The sequence below is a fragment of the Acomys russatus genome, chromosome 4 (genome assembly GCF_903995435.1).
Source record: "Acomys russatus chromosome 4, mAcoRus1.1, whole genome shotgun sequence".
In the NCBI taxonomy this organism is placed as follows: Eukaryota; Metazoa; Chordata; class Mammalia; order Rodentia; family Muridae; genus Acomys; species Acomys russatus.
The window spans coordinates 55,960,919-55,975,136 of record NC_067140.1 but is presented as its reverse complement, the minus strand read 5'-3'; positions in this window follow the sequence as shown (position 1 = coordinate 55,975,136).

The window sequence follows — 14,218 nt, the reverse complement described above, 5'->3', positions numbered from 1 at the left end:
GAGGCCCGCGGGAGTGGCGGGGGGCGGCGCTCGGCCGGCGCGTCCCGGACCCGTGGCCGCCTGGAGCCACGGCCACCGCGGTCAGCAGCGAGGAGTCTCCGGGGCCGCGGCTGGGCCACCGTGCTCCTTCCACAGCCGCCGCCGCCGCCGCCGCCGCTGATTCATGTTCTTCTGCGAGCCGCCGCCTCCTCCCGGCCCGCCCGCCCTCCGCGGAGCTCCCCCCCTCGGCCCACCCCCCCGCGCCGCGCAGCCCGGGTGGCAAGAGCCGAGCGCTAACCTCGGCCGCTGCCGCCCGACTCCCCGCCCACCTCCAGACCCGCGCCCGGGCCACTCCGCTGCCGCTGCGGAGGACCTGCCTGGCTCCCTGGACAGGCACCCGGCCACGCCCCTCCTTTCCCCCAAATACTTTCCAGTCCCCAGCGCGGCACCCCGGTTCCTCTCCTCAGAACCCCGCTTGGAAGCCCATGCCACAGTTCAACGCTATTCTAAATCCTGATCTCAGAATCCGGCACAGCCCTCTGAGAACGTAAAGCACATACTAGACACCACCGTAACCCTTATGTGCCCCCAAGACGGCTGTGACGGCTCCCTCCAGGATCTCTAAGCATCCCTTTTGTACCTCTTTCGTTGAGCTTTTCACCCAATTTTTGTCTTACTCGTTCTCTGTAGTCTACCCTTTATCGACAGGTATTCTCCTATCAGGAAGACCATTCTCTTCGGCCCACCTTCCCAAGGTGTTTTTCCAGTTTGTCGGACCTCTAGAGTTTTCCGAGACCTGTTTAGAAATACTCCAGTCTCCATCCCCACTGCTAGCCTACACGGGTCAAAAAGCCAAATCACCGTGCATTTGGGGGCTGTCATTCTTGCTACTTGCTTCCTGTTACTAGCCACTGAACTATGTGTTGTTATTATTAGTTGACCACCTTGCGCACAGTAGGCACTCTATAAAACAAATAGGCAGATCCTTGTTCAAAGAATGAATAATTGCCTGCTCCACAACCAGTAGTCACTGGAGGTGGCCCTGCCCACAGACATCCTGTCAGGAAGAAGCAGAGCTGGTTCCAACTCAACACCTGCCAAGTCCTATACTCGTCGTTGTCACCTCTGCTCGCCCCCTGGAGGCTGACCCACAAGACCCTTTCCAGAGATCCTGGGTGGGGAGAAGGAGCTAGCCAGTGAGGAGTCCCATACCGCACTCACACTGGATCTTTCAAGGGATTACTCTCTCTGAGCAGCAGGAGTCTCCCTCTTCCTCCACTTGGCCCCATCGGTGCTTGTTTATTAATTATCTTAATGATAACAGCAGTGCTGGCGGCAGCCTCAGACCCAGCTGGGGGCGCCCCCAGGCGGCAGTACAGGAAGAGGTTTGGGAAGTCTCCTCCACAGTTGGAGGGGGGGTGGGGGGCGGCTGACTTCCTGCTGAGGTCTCTGGCAATTTTCTTGGGAACTCTTGGATGGCTCCAGGACCTTTTCCTGAAGGAAGACAGAAGAGAAAACCAAAAGCCACACAAGCCGGCTTTCCCCTAGAGCTTTGGAATGTGGGGTGTAAGACAGTCTGGAATGAAAGCCAGAGTGGCTGAGCTGCTGTCACCTTCTCTATCACCTCTCCTCGCTTTTCAAGAAGTCTCCCTATCCGTTCTCCATTGGGGGATTCAGGTCTCCAGCAAGGGGGACACTGCATTTCAACTGACCTTGGAGAGTCTTCCTGGAGGATGTTGAATCTAGAGGCCAAACTCCTGCTTCCTTTTCTTCATTCCTGGAATGCTAGGGAAGTCTCTTCTCGCCCAAGGGTTGACACTTTGTTATCAGTCAAACTGGCTCCTTAGGCAAGTCATGGATGTGACTTTATTCTCCATTTATACAATGCCTCATCCTCCCGGCAAGCCTGAAACACATTACCATCCTGCCAGGGAGCTGAGTGAGCACGCGTTCCCTGAAGAACAAGAAGTCCTGCGCCATGGCTCTCCATAATTTCACTCCAGTATCCTTCCTGGCTCTCAGTATTTCTACTGACAAGGCCAAAGCCAGCAGAAACCTGTGGGATCCTGGTTGCAGTGCCTTTTAATCTCATATACAAGGGAGGTTAGTTCCTGAGGAGCATAGAAATGTGCTCCTAGGGGTATCTGAGCAGGTGTGATTTTTGCGGAAGAGATGCGTAGGTGGGTGAGAGGGTGTGCATTGTGATGTATGAGGGAGGGTGTGCGTTTGTGCAAATTCTAAATGTGACTGACGCTTTGTGGGTGGATGGGGAGAAAGTGTGTTCTTGTGTGTGTCTGTGTGTGTGACTGGAGGAGGATGACTGCCTGTGCAAGTGCATGCCTGCAAACGTTCCCTTCCTTCTGTAAATGCATTGCTTGGTAGGAAACTAATCAAATCAGTAGGAAATGTATTTGACCTAACAGGGAAGCAGCTGTCCTTGGAGTTCCTGTCCTCAGGACAGAACCAGGGCCAGCTCTATCTGTCTCAGGGGAGGAACACGCTTATTGCGTGGGCAAAGGGGTAGTGGGAAAGGAAGTGCTAGTGACAGCCTCATAGGTCAGAGTTGGACCATAGCATCTCCTTACTCTGTTAAATGGTTCAACTTAGGACTAGGAAAACAGCTCAGTGCGTAGGTCCACTTGTTCTCGCAGAAGATCTCTAGTTTGACTCCCAGATCCCACATGATGGCTCACAACCATCTATAATTCTAATTCCAGGGGATCTGGCACCCTCTTATGACCTCCTCAGGCCCCAGGCATACATGTGATGCACATACATAGGTGCAGGCAACACTCATGTACACACCACTGCCCACAGTAGCAGGACACCTGATGCCAATTTCCAAGGTCCCAGGAAACAGCTACTTCAGAGTTGAGGCCTCTCTCCCCACAGGGAGAGGAACCAAGGTGAGCCAGGAACATGACGACCTCCCAGACCTGTACCCAAGGACATGTTCTTTCCAAACCACTGTCCCGTTAGTGTTGTCTTGTCCTACTGAAGGAGTGAGGAAGACCACGGAATATGGTCCTTATAACTTTATAGGCAAACATTGTTTGCCTTGGGAATTTAATAGGGGAAATAATGCCTATAGTTAAATTCCAAGGGTGCTGGAAACTGTTGCTATGCCTACCAAGTGCTAAACAGGAGATCATGCCACTCCTCGCCCCACAGAAAATGAAGCAGAAAGTTATATTCCCAGAAGAGATTACACTTTCCCTTAGACTCACTGGAAAGCCCCAAATCAGATTTAAGAAGAGAAAAGGTAAGTTTGGGTTTTCTGAAAGGGAGGATGGGTCCAAAAGTGGAAGAAAAAAAAAAAAGAGAGATGATTCGTGCTTAAGAGCACTTGCAGAGGGCCGGAGAGATGGCTCAGCCGTTTAAAGGCTAGACTCACAACCAAAACTATGAGCTCGGTTCCCAGCACCTACGGCTGTCTCTCCAGCTACCATTTTTGTCTTACACCGCTCCAGTACACACGGTCTGCCGCTATGTAGAAAAATAACTATCTTAAAAATAAGTAAACAAAAAAAGAAATAAAAAGGATTTTTAAAAAAGAAGAAAAAAGAAAACAAGCAAAAACAGGCTACATAGAGAGATCCTGTCTCAAAAAACCAAAAACCAAAAATAAATAAACAAAAAAACAAACCTGCAGAGGCCCCAGGTTAGTTCCCAGTACCCACCTGGCAGCCCATAACCCACTGGAGACCCAATACCCTCTTCTTGTCTCCTTGGGCACCAAGTGTGCATCTGTTGTTGCATGTATAGGCTGGCAAACACACACACACACACACACACACACACACACACACACACACACACACACATATATATATATGAAATAAAAGTGTTTTGAAAACAATTTCAACTGGGGAGGGGAACCCACGAGGGGAAGAATTGCATGTTTAAATGTGTATGTGTGGGGCTGGAGAGATGGCTTAGCCCTTAAGAGCACTGCCTGCTCTTCCAAAGGTGCTGAGTTCAATTTCCAGGAACCACATGGTGCCTCACAACCCATCTATAGTGAGATCTGGTGCCCTTTTTTGGCCTGCTGGCACACATGCAGGGAGAATACTGTATACATAATACATAAATAAATAAATCTTTAAAAAAGAAAAGAAATGTGTATATGTGTCTTATTAGTCCTTTTTGAAAAAACAGTAGTGTGTACCTGTGTACAACATGGAGCTTGTAGGGAGGCTCACATGTCACAGCCTGTATGTGGCCATCACAGCACAACTTTGTGGAATTAATGTTTTTTCCAGACTGGCATGCCAAGCACATTTACCCACAGAGCCATCTTGCTGCCATCTCTTTAATTGTGTCCTGGTAGGTGAGGGTGTTTCTTCTCTAATTTATTTACTTTTTTTATTCATGTGTTCATTTATTTTGAGGTGTGTGTGTGTGTGTGTGTGTGTGTGCGCACATGTTCCTGTGTTTACATGTGTACACCTATGTAAGTAGGTCAACCGCAGATGTTGTTTCTCCTATCAACCCCCTTCTGAGACATCTGGAACTGATGATGTAGACCAGGTTAGCCTCAGACTCTGAGATCCACCTCTTTCTACCTCTGGAGTGCTGGGATTAAGAGCACATACCAGGGCCAGTTCTGCCTCCTTTTTTGTTTGTTTTCCCCGAGACAGGGTATCTAAGTGAGCCAGTAGATTAGATTTGTTAGCTAGCAAGCCCCAGGGATATGCTTGTCTCTGCTTTCCCAGAAATAGGCTTAAAAGTGTGTTCACCACTGTGTCCACTTTTCAACATGGGCACTCAACTCTTCCTGCTGCCACGCCTTTGCTCCCTGGCCATGGACTCTAACCCTCTGGAACTGTAAGCCCAAGTAAACATTTTCTTCTATAAGTTGCTTTGGTTATGGTGTGTTATCACAGCAATAGAAAGTGATACAAACAAAGGAGGCTGGACTTGGGTGTTAAACATCCATAATCCTAGCACTGGAAAGGTAGAGGCAGGAAGATTGCCACATGGCCAGGGCTAGCCTGGTCTAGATGGAAAGTTCAAGGCTGCCAAGGTGACAGAGACCCTGTTTCAAAAAACTCAAACAACGCCGGGATCAAAGGTGACAGAGGCAGGCAGATCGCTGTGAGTTTGAGGCCTGCCTGGTTTACAAAGGGAGTCCAGGACAGTCAAGGTTACACAGCGAAACCTTGTCTCCAAAACAAACAAACAAACAAAAAGAGAAAACCTGTTTCGAAAAATCAAAGAATCCAACCCAGGGTCTGGAGAGATGGCTCAGTGGCTAAAGCTGACTGCTCTTCCTGGGTACTGGGAGTGGACTCCCAGCCCAAACTTGGTGGCTCACATCATTTGCAACTCTAGGCCCAAGGGATTCTTCTGGTCTCTGCAGATGCTACACGCACATAGTGGACAGACAGACAGACAGACAAAATACGCACACGCAAAAGTCAAAACAAGCAAAAGCCCTATAACCCAATTGATCTCTGCATGTACTCCCAGCTACCCTTGGGGCTAGGAAGGTGACTCCTCAGAACCCCGGATTTCAATATCTGCCTGGGCAACAGCCTAAGCAACAAAGTAAAACCTTGACTCAAGCTGGGGCAGGCATGGTGGTGCACACCTTTAGTCCCAGCAGAGGCAGGCGGACCACTGTGAGTTCTACAAAGCAAGTCTAGGACAGCCAAAACAAAAAACAAAAAAACAAACAAAAAAACCCCTTGACTCAAAAAAAACAAAACAAACATATAGCCTAAGTCTAATCCTGAAAGAAGCATCAGAACAATCCTGAATGAAAATGACGACATGAGGGTAGGGCCTTATTTTAGCTATGAGGGAGTGGTCGGCCACAGGCATCTGGAAGGGTCCAGACTTAATCAGGCCATGAGAAGAGAGACTGGGAGACTGAAAGAGAAGAAAGAGAGAAGAGAGCCAAGAGGGCAAAAAGGCCAAGAGAGAGCCAGCCAGCAGCTAAGAGAGCACATGGCCAAAATGGCTGGATTATATAGCTTTAAGAAGCTGTGAGAGGGAAGGCCAGCTGCTGGGCTGGAGAGGCAGAGGTAGGGGGTGGGGTGAGAAGTGCTGAGAGGAGCCTCAGCTGCTCAGTGAGATTTGTCCCAGGGTTCTTTGGACCTGATAAAAGCTATTTGAGAAACATTCTACAATATACCCTACCAATACTACTATAAATGCCAAAGTCATAAAAAACCATAAAACACCTAGAAAGTTCAGCTGGGGATATGGCTCAGTGAGAAAGGGCATATTTAGCAGACTCTAGTCCCTGGGTTCAGTCCTCAGCAATCCCAACTCCCAAAATGCTTAAGAAATTGTTAGTTGTTCTGGAGAGATGGCTCAGAGGTTAAGAGCACTAACTGCTCTTCCAGAGATCCTGAGTTCAATTCCCAGCAACCACATGGTAGTTCACAACCATCTGTAATGAGATCTGATGCCCTCTTCTGTCTGATGCTTTCTTCTGTCATGTGGTCATATGAGCAAATAGAGTGCTTACATATACAAATAAATAAGTCTTTAAAAAAAAAATTGTAACGCTAGGCAGTGGTGGTGCATGTCTTTAATCCCAGCACTTGAGAGGCAGAGGCAGGCAGAAAAAGCAAGTCCAGGACAGTCAAGCGTACACAGAGAAACCCTGTGTCGAAAAACAAAACAAAAGAAAACAAACAAACAAAAAATTGTTAGTTATAGTCATAAAAACTAAATATAATATGGTATGGTTGATAGTATCTCAGAACAGAAAAAGAATGTATGGGGAGAAAATTAATATATCTGTGTAAAGTTGGTGGTCGGTATTAGTTATTAATTTTAAAAAGCATACCTTGTTAATATTATGTATTACTAGACTTGGCAGCTCATGCCTATAATCCCAGCTATGAGGTGGGGGTGGGGGTCAGAGAGCAACTGGGCAGGAGGATGTGCAATTTCAAGACCTGAGCAGGCTTGGCAATGGTAGCACAGGCTGGTATTTTTGCTGAAGAAGCAGAGGCAGGAAGGCCAGGAGGTGGAGGCCAGCCTGGGATACACATTTAGGGCTGTGCATGGTAGCCCATGCCTCCGATCCCAGGACTCCAGAAGCAGAGGCAGGAGAGCTCTCTGGGTTCGAGGCCAGCCTGGTCTACAGAGTGTTTCAGGACTACACAGAGAAACCCTGTCTTGAAAAACAAACAAATCGCCAGGCGTGGTGGTGCACACCTTTAACCCCAGCACTCGGGAGGCAGAGGCAGGAGGATTGCTGTGAATTCGAGGCCAGCCTGGTCTACAAAAGGGAGTCCAGGATAGACAAGACTGTTACACAGAGAAACCCTGTCTTGAAAAACCTAAAAAAAGGAAAAACAAACAACCCAAACCCAAACCAACCAACCAAACAAACAAACAAAAAACCCAAAACAAAACAAAAAGGTCAGGATCCAAGATCATCTTTGACTACATACTGAGTTCTAGACCAGACTGGTATATCCCAAGGAGACACACACACACACACACACACAAAAAGGAGACACACACACACACACACATACACACACACACACACACACACACCACCATGCCCATACTTGTAATCTCACCTGCTGTAATATTGAGACAGCATCACAAGTTAAAGGCTAATGTAAACAACACAAGGAGACCCTGTCTAAAATAAAATAAAATGTAAGGGAAGTGCTGAGAATGTAACTGCGGGCAGACCGCTTGCCTAGCCCTGGGTTCACTTAAACTGGATATGACGACACACATGCCTGTAATCTCAGCATTCAGGAAGGAGAGGCAAAAAAAGGATCAGGATTTAAAGGTCACTCTCTGTTACACAGTAAGGCAGAGGCCAGCGAGAGGCCAGCCTGGGCTACTCAGGGTTAAGAGCACAAGCTGCTCCTCCCGCAGAAGTGCCCACATCAGGCAGCTGCACAGCCACCTGTAACTCAGCTGCGGGCCTATCTAACACCTGCGGCGGCCACAGGCAGCTACCCTGGCATGCACATCCTCTCAAAAGATAGGCACACAGATATATCATTAAGACAATAATAAATCTTTAAACAAACAGAAACCTCCAGTGGATTTAGTGGCTCGTGGTATAATCCCAGCACTCTGGAGTCTGAGGCAAAGGAATTTCCAAGAGTTTGAGGCTAGCCTCAACTACAGAGTAAGTCCCAAGAGAGCTTGGGATGCCTTTCTTTATGAAGCGGTGACAATAAAAGCAGACAAACAAAGCCAGGTTCGGTGGTGCACGCCTTTAATACTAGCCCTGGGAGGCAGAGGAAGGCAGATCTCTGTGAGTTCAAGGTCATCCTGGTCTACAAAGTGAGTTCAGGGTAGCCAGGGCTACACATAGAAACCCTGTCTAGGGAAAAAAAAATCAGACAAATAAGGACTACAGATTTATCTTTTTTTTTTTTTTTTTTTTTTTTTTTTTTGAGATTTCGAGACAGGGTTTCTCTGTATAGCCTTGGCTGTCCTGGACTCACTCTGTAGACCAGGCTAGCCTCGAACTCACAGCGATCCGCAATTTGCTTGCCTCTGCCTCCTGAGTGCTGGGATTAAAGGCATGCACCACCACACCTGGCTCAGATTTATCTTAAGATAGCTCCGCAAGTAATTTTAAATCTACAAAAGATTTTCCCTTCTCTCCTAGACATGCAGTTAATAAAATAAACCGGCCAGTGGCGCAGTTATCCACAATTGGATTTAGCTAATTGTATTCTTGAGTCATTGCATACTATGTTCCTGTATTGCTATTATTTAGTACTGCTAGGTCCTAATGTTTGACTGTATTCTGATTTCTTAGACAAGATGTGGTGGCACATCGCTTTAGCCCCAGCTCTTGGGAGGCAGAGGTAAGCAGATCTCTGTGAGTTTGAGACCATCCTGACCTACAGAATGAGTTCCAGGACAGCCAGGGCTACACAGAGAAATCCTGTCTTAAAAAAAAAAACAAAAACCACAAAAGCAACCAAACAAAAAAAGAATTCTTAGATATTATATACTTCTTTTTTTGGGGCGGGGGTTTCAAGACAGGGTCTCTCTGTGTTAGCCATGGCTGTCTTGGGCTTGCTTTGTAGACCAGGCTGGCCTCGAACTCACTGTGATCCTCCTACCTCTGCCTCCCGAGTGCTGGTATTAAAGGCGTGCGCCACCATGCCCGGCCTGCCTGTTCCTCCAAAGGTCCTAAATTCAATGCCGAGCAACCACACCTGGCTCACATCCATCTATAATTAGATCTGGTGCCCTCTTCTGGCATGCAGGAGTACATGCAGATAGTGCATTTGTATACAAATAAAATAATAAAAAAAAAGAGCACCTACCTGTTGCTCTTGCAGAGGTCTTGGCTTTGATTCCCAGCACTCACATGGCAGCTCACAACAATCTGTAACTCCAGTTCCAAGGGATCTAACTCCCTCTTCTGGTTTCTCAGGACACCAGGCAAGCACATGGTATACAAATATACATTCAGACAAAACATGTGTATATTTAAAAGACAATAAATAAATCCAAAATAAAAAACAAGGTCTTATTCATCGGTGGTACATGCCTTTAATCCCAGCACTTGGGAATCTAAATTCAAGGCCAGTCTGGTCTACAAGACTGAGTTCCTGGACAGCCGGGACTACACAGAGAAACCATCTCAGAATAAACAGAAAACAAACAAACAAAAAAACAACCAAACAACAACAAAAACAGGGGTCTCACGCTGTAGCTCAGCCAACCTTGAATCTGTCATTCTCCAATATCAAGCTCCCCAGTACTGGGATTACACAGCCGTATGACAAGGCTGAAAGAACTCTTGAGAAAAAGTAACTAGAGATTGTTGAAGTCGGCTACATAAGTAATCAGTGCAGGTGCTTAGATTTCAGACCATCCAAGTTCAGAAGTGAGCAGATCTGATTGGGAAAGGTTTTACTGTTGACCCTGGGTAGACCTAAAGGGGAAAGACTTTGTGGGAGGGGGCAGCAGGGAAAAGGGGCTTGAACTTTTTTTCTTTTTTAAATTTTGGTTTTTCGAGACAGAGTTTCCCTGTGTATCCTTGGCTGTCCTGGACTCACTTTGTAGACCAGACTGGCCTTGAACTCACAGTGATCCGCCTGCCTCTGGGCTTGAATTTCTAAGAAGGGAGAGTGGCATGAAAAAAGGCAAGATAACCAAAAATAAAAATAAAAAAAAGAAAAACAAAACATAGCCAGGCGTGGTGGTGCACGCCTTTAATCCCAGCACTCGGGAGGCAGAGGCAGGCGGATCGCTGTGAGTTCGAGGCCAGCCTGGTCTACAAAGTGAGTCCAGGATTGCCAAGGCTACACAGAGAAACCCTGTCTCAAAAAACCAAAATAAAAAGAAAGAAAGAAAGAAAGAAAAAAGGCAAGATGCTTTAGGAGCGGCTAACTTTGATGACAACCTGGCCCTTTTCTTTTTTCTTTCTTTCTTTCTTTCTATTTATTTATTTGTATACAGTGTTCAGCCTACATGTATGCCTGCACACCAGAAGAGGGCACCATATCTCATTATAGAAGGTTGTGAGCGACCATGTGGTTGCTGGGATTTGAACTCAGGACCTTTGAAAGAGCAGTCAGTGCTCTTAACCTCTGAGCCATCTCAACCAGCCGAATCCTTTTCTTTTCAGTCTTCTCATCAACACCTAATTCTTACATTGCTCTCCTGGGGGTGCTGCTTCCTTTGGGTCCCTCTCACAGTTACCTTCCCGCCAGTCTGTAAACACACTGGGGAGGTCACATTGGTGTGTGTGGTGTGTTGTTTGTTTGTTTTTGTTTTTGTTTTTCAAGACAGGGTTTCTCAGTGTAGCCCTGGCTGTCCTGGCTGTCCTGGACTCACTTCGTAGACCAGGCTGGCCTAGAACTCACAGCGATCCACCTGCCTCTGCCTCCCGAGTGCTGGGATTACAGACAAATGCCACCGCGCCCAGCCTGCATTGTTGTGTGTGCAGACTTGCACGCTGCCTGTGAGCAAGGGCGCTGGAATATAGATTGAGGTTAAACACGGTGGTGAGTGTGGAGGACGCTAGTTCCAGTTTTTGCCTCTGCCAGTGGTGCTGTGTGCGTGGAAAGGGCTGCGTCTTCAGTACACTAAACGCGTGTGATCCAAGCGTCTGTGTAGAGACGCTTGCACCTGGGCTCAGAGGCGGCTTAGAGTGACCATACTTAAGCAAGAGCGCAGCGGGCAGGGCGGCCGGGCGGAAGCTAAACCCTAGCGGCGGCGGAAGTGCTGTTACGCACGGGCAAGATGGCGGCGCCCAGGGCTCCCTCGTTCGAGTAGGTGGGTCCTTGCAGGGACCTGCTTGTCCTCAGGCTCACCCGCAAGTGGCTCAGGCGGAGAATCCAGGAGCAAGGTGTCTGATTATTTTTTTTTTCATAACCTGCTTAGGAGTCTTTGCACAGAAGTGACTGAGGCCCCTGGGTTACAGAGCCCTTCTTTTAGAGCCGCACGGACAGTCTCATGGTGGCCAACGCGGGTGATCCGAGATGCTTAAGTAGCTAGAACCTTAGGCACAGTCTCGGGACAGGTTGTGTTGCCGGAGTATAGGCTAAGATGTAAGAGGCAATTCGAAAACCCAATAAATCCACTGTTAGTTTTCCTTAGCCTCTAAATTAGTCTGTAAGAATTATCCTTAGTGTAATTCAGGGTGTAATTTCTAACAAAATTGATTTTAGACAAGTACCGCCCCCCGTGGAGTTTGTGGGGGAGTACTTTGGCTTCTTTACCTAGCACGAAACTGTTTTCATTCACTGAAGTTTATTTATAGAACAGGTACTGTGGTAGGCACATTTCGTGCAATAATCTTTTGCTGCTGTTTTTCTTTCTTTCTTTCTTTCTTTTTTTTTTTTTAAGGTTTCATGTATCTCAGGCTGACTTGAAACCCCTTATCCTCCCCTTCCGAAGTGCTAGGATTATGGGTGTCCCAGCCCAGTGCATTTTACAGACTTGAAACTGTTTTCGGAATAGCTTAAATAAATTGCCTTATTTTACCTTAGTAAGTAGTGGAGGTGGCGTATGATTACTGACTTACTGATTTCTAACGTTGCTGCTAAACTACCCATAACAGCCCCCTCACCTCGTGTGTGTGTGTGTGTGTGTGTGTGTGTGTGTGTGTTTGTGTGTTTACTGGGCAATGAAACCAGTTATGCATGTTAGGCAAGCACACTGCCACTGACCTACACCCGAGCACACACACAGGCACACAAACACGGGTGTCTTATATACTTGGAACTAACTACGCAGCCCTGAGGGCTGGCCTTGTTTTCAGCTGTCTGCCTAGCTACCTGCATGCTGCTTACATGCCTGCACATTTATAGCCTTTTGTACACTCCTCTGGCCAAAGTAAAAAGTGAAAAAGGTTTTTTAGTGTTTTTGGGGGGGGAATGGGGGGGAAGGTCTTGCTATATTATAGCACAAACTGTCTTGGGACAAATTATTCCTTAAGTTACTCACGTGATTATTTTGACATTTATGTTCCCTTTAGCCCTTGTATTAGGGGTGTTTTTTTTTTTGTTTTTTGTTTTTTGAATACTTGCCTAGTAACTATAGTTATCACATCTGATCCTGCATAGGAGTGGGTGGAGAGTAAGGAAATACATTTTCACTGTTACTATTCTGACCTGTCTTGTCTCTCCCTGCTTCTTACTGTTTTCAGAAGATGTTGGTGGGGCTGGGGAGATGGCTCAGCGGTTAAGAGCGCTGACTGCTCTTCCAGAGGACCACATAGCGGCTCACAACTGTCAGTAACTCTTGTTCCAGAGGATCTGACACCCTCACATAAACATAATGCAGTCAAACACCAATGTACATAAAATAAAATAAAAATAAAAAGAAGATGTTGGCTTACTGGGCACTCCGTCTACATTTTATTTTTGTTACATCGTTTGTTTATGTATTTAGTGGAGGGGTAGCACGCATGCCACACTGTGCTCGTGGAGGTCAGAGGACAGTGCAGGAACTGGTTCTCTTTTTTCACTATGTGGGTTGGGTTGGGGGTTGAATTCAGGTTGTCTGTCTTGGCAACAAGTGTCTTTTTTTTTTTTTTTTTTTTTGAGACAGGTTTTCTCTGTATAGCCTTGGCTTTCCTAGATGCACTATGTAGACCAGGCTGGCCTCGAACTCACAGAGATCCATCCACTTGCCTCTGCCTCCCAAGTGCTGGGATTAAAGGCGTGCACCACCACGCCTGGCTAAGTTTATCTTTTATCAGTGGCTTTTTAGTATATATACAAAGTTTTAGTATATATACAAGATTGCTACTAACACCATATAATTTGAGAAAAGTTTGAGAGTTTTGTCACCCACAGAGTGTAAACTAGCTAAATTGTCTATACTAACTTTTTGGTTGTTCTTTTGTGTTTTGTTTCGTTTTGTTTATTTTTATTTTTGAGACAGGGTTTCTCTGTGTAGCCATGGCTGTCCTGGAACTCACTCTGTAGACCAGGCTGGCTCAAACTCACAGAGACCCTCCTGTCTCTGCCACTGCAGTGCTGGGATTAAAGTGTGTGTATGAAAAAGCCGGGCGTGGTGGCGCACGCCTTTAATCCCAGCACTCGGGAGGCTGAGGCAGGCGGATCACTGTGAGTTTGAGGCCAGCCTGGTCTACAAAGTGAGTCCAGGTCAGCCAAGGTTAACACAGAGAGACCCTGTCTTGAAAAACCAAGAAAAAAGAAGTGTGTGTGTTTTATTTTATTTACCTTCATGTGCATTAGTGTTTTGTCTGCATGTATACCTATGGGAACATGTTAGATCTTGGAGTTTCAGACAGTTGTGAGCTGCCATGTGGGTGCTGGGACTTAAACTTGGGTCCTCTGGAAGGGGAGTCAGTGCCTTTAACTGCTGAGCCATCTCTCCAGCCCCCGTCGTGGTTTTTTGTTTGTTTGTTTGTTTTTTTGTTTTTGAGACAGGGTCTCACTATGCAGTCTTGGCTGTCCTGGAACTAACTTTGTAGACCATGCTGGCCTTGAACTCACAGAGACCCATCTGCCTCTGCTTCCCAAGTGCTGGGATTAAACTTGTGGACACAGGGTTTCATGTATCTCAGGCTGGTTTCTGAAGTTACTGTTTAGCAAAAGTTATTTACCCTCTTGCCTTCACTCCCAAGTATTGGGGATACAGGCATGTGCGAACACCCTTGCTTTGGCTATAACTCAGTTTACTAGATTGGTGGCGGGGAGGGCTGATAGAGAAAGAAATGGCAATGAGGAATGGATTCATATTAACTCATGAAAAAGATCAAGGTAGTTAGTGTTCAGGTCTAAAGGCTGCTGTCTTGTTGCTC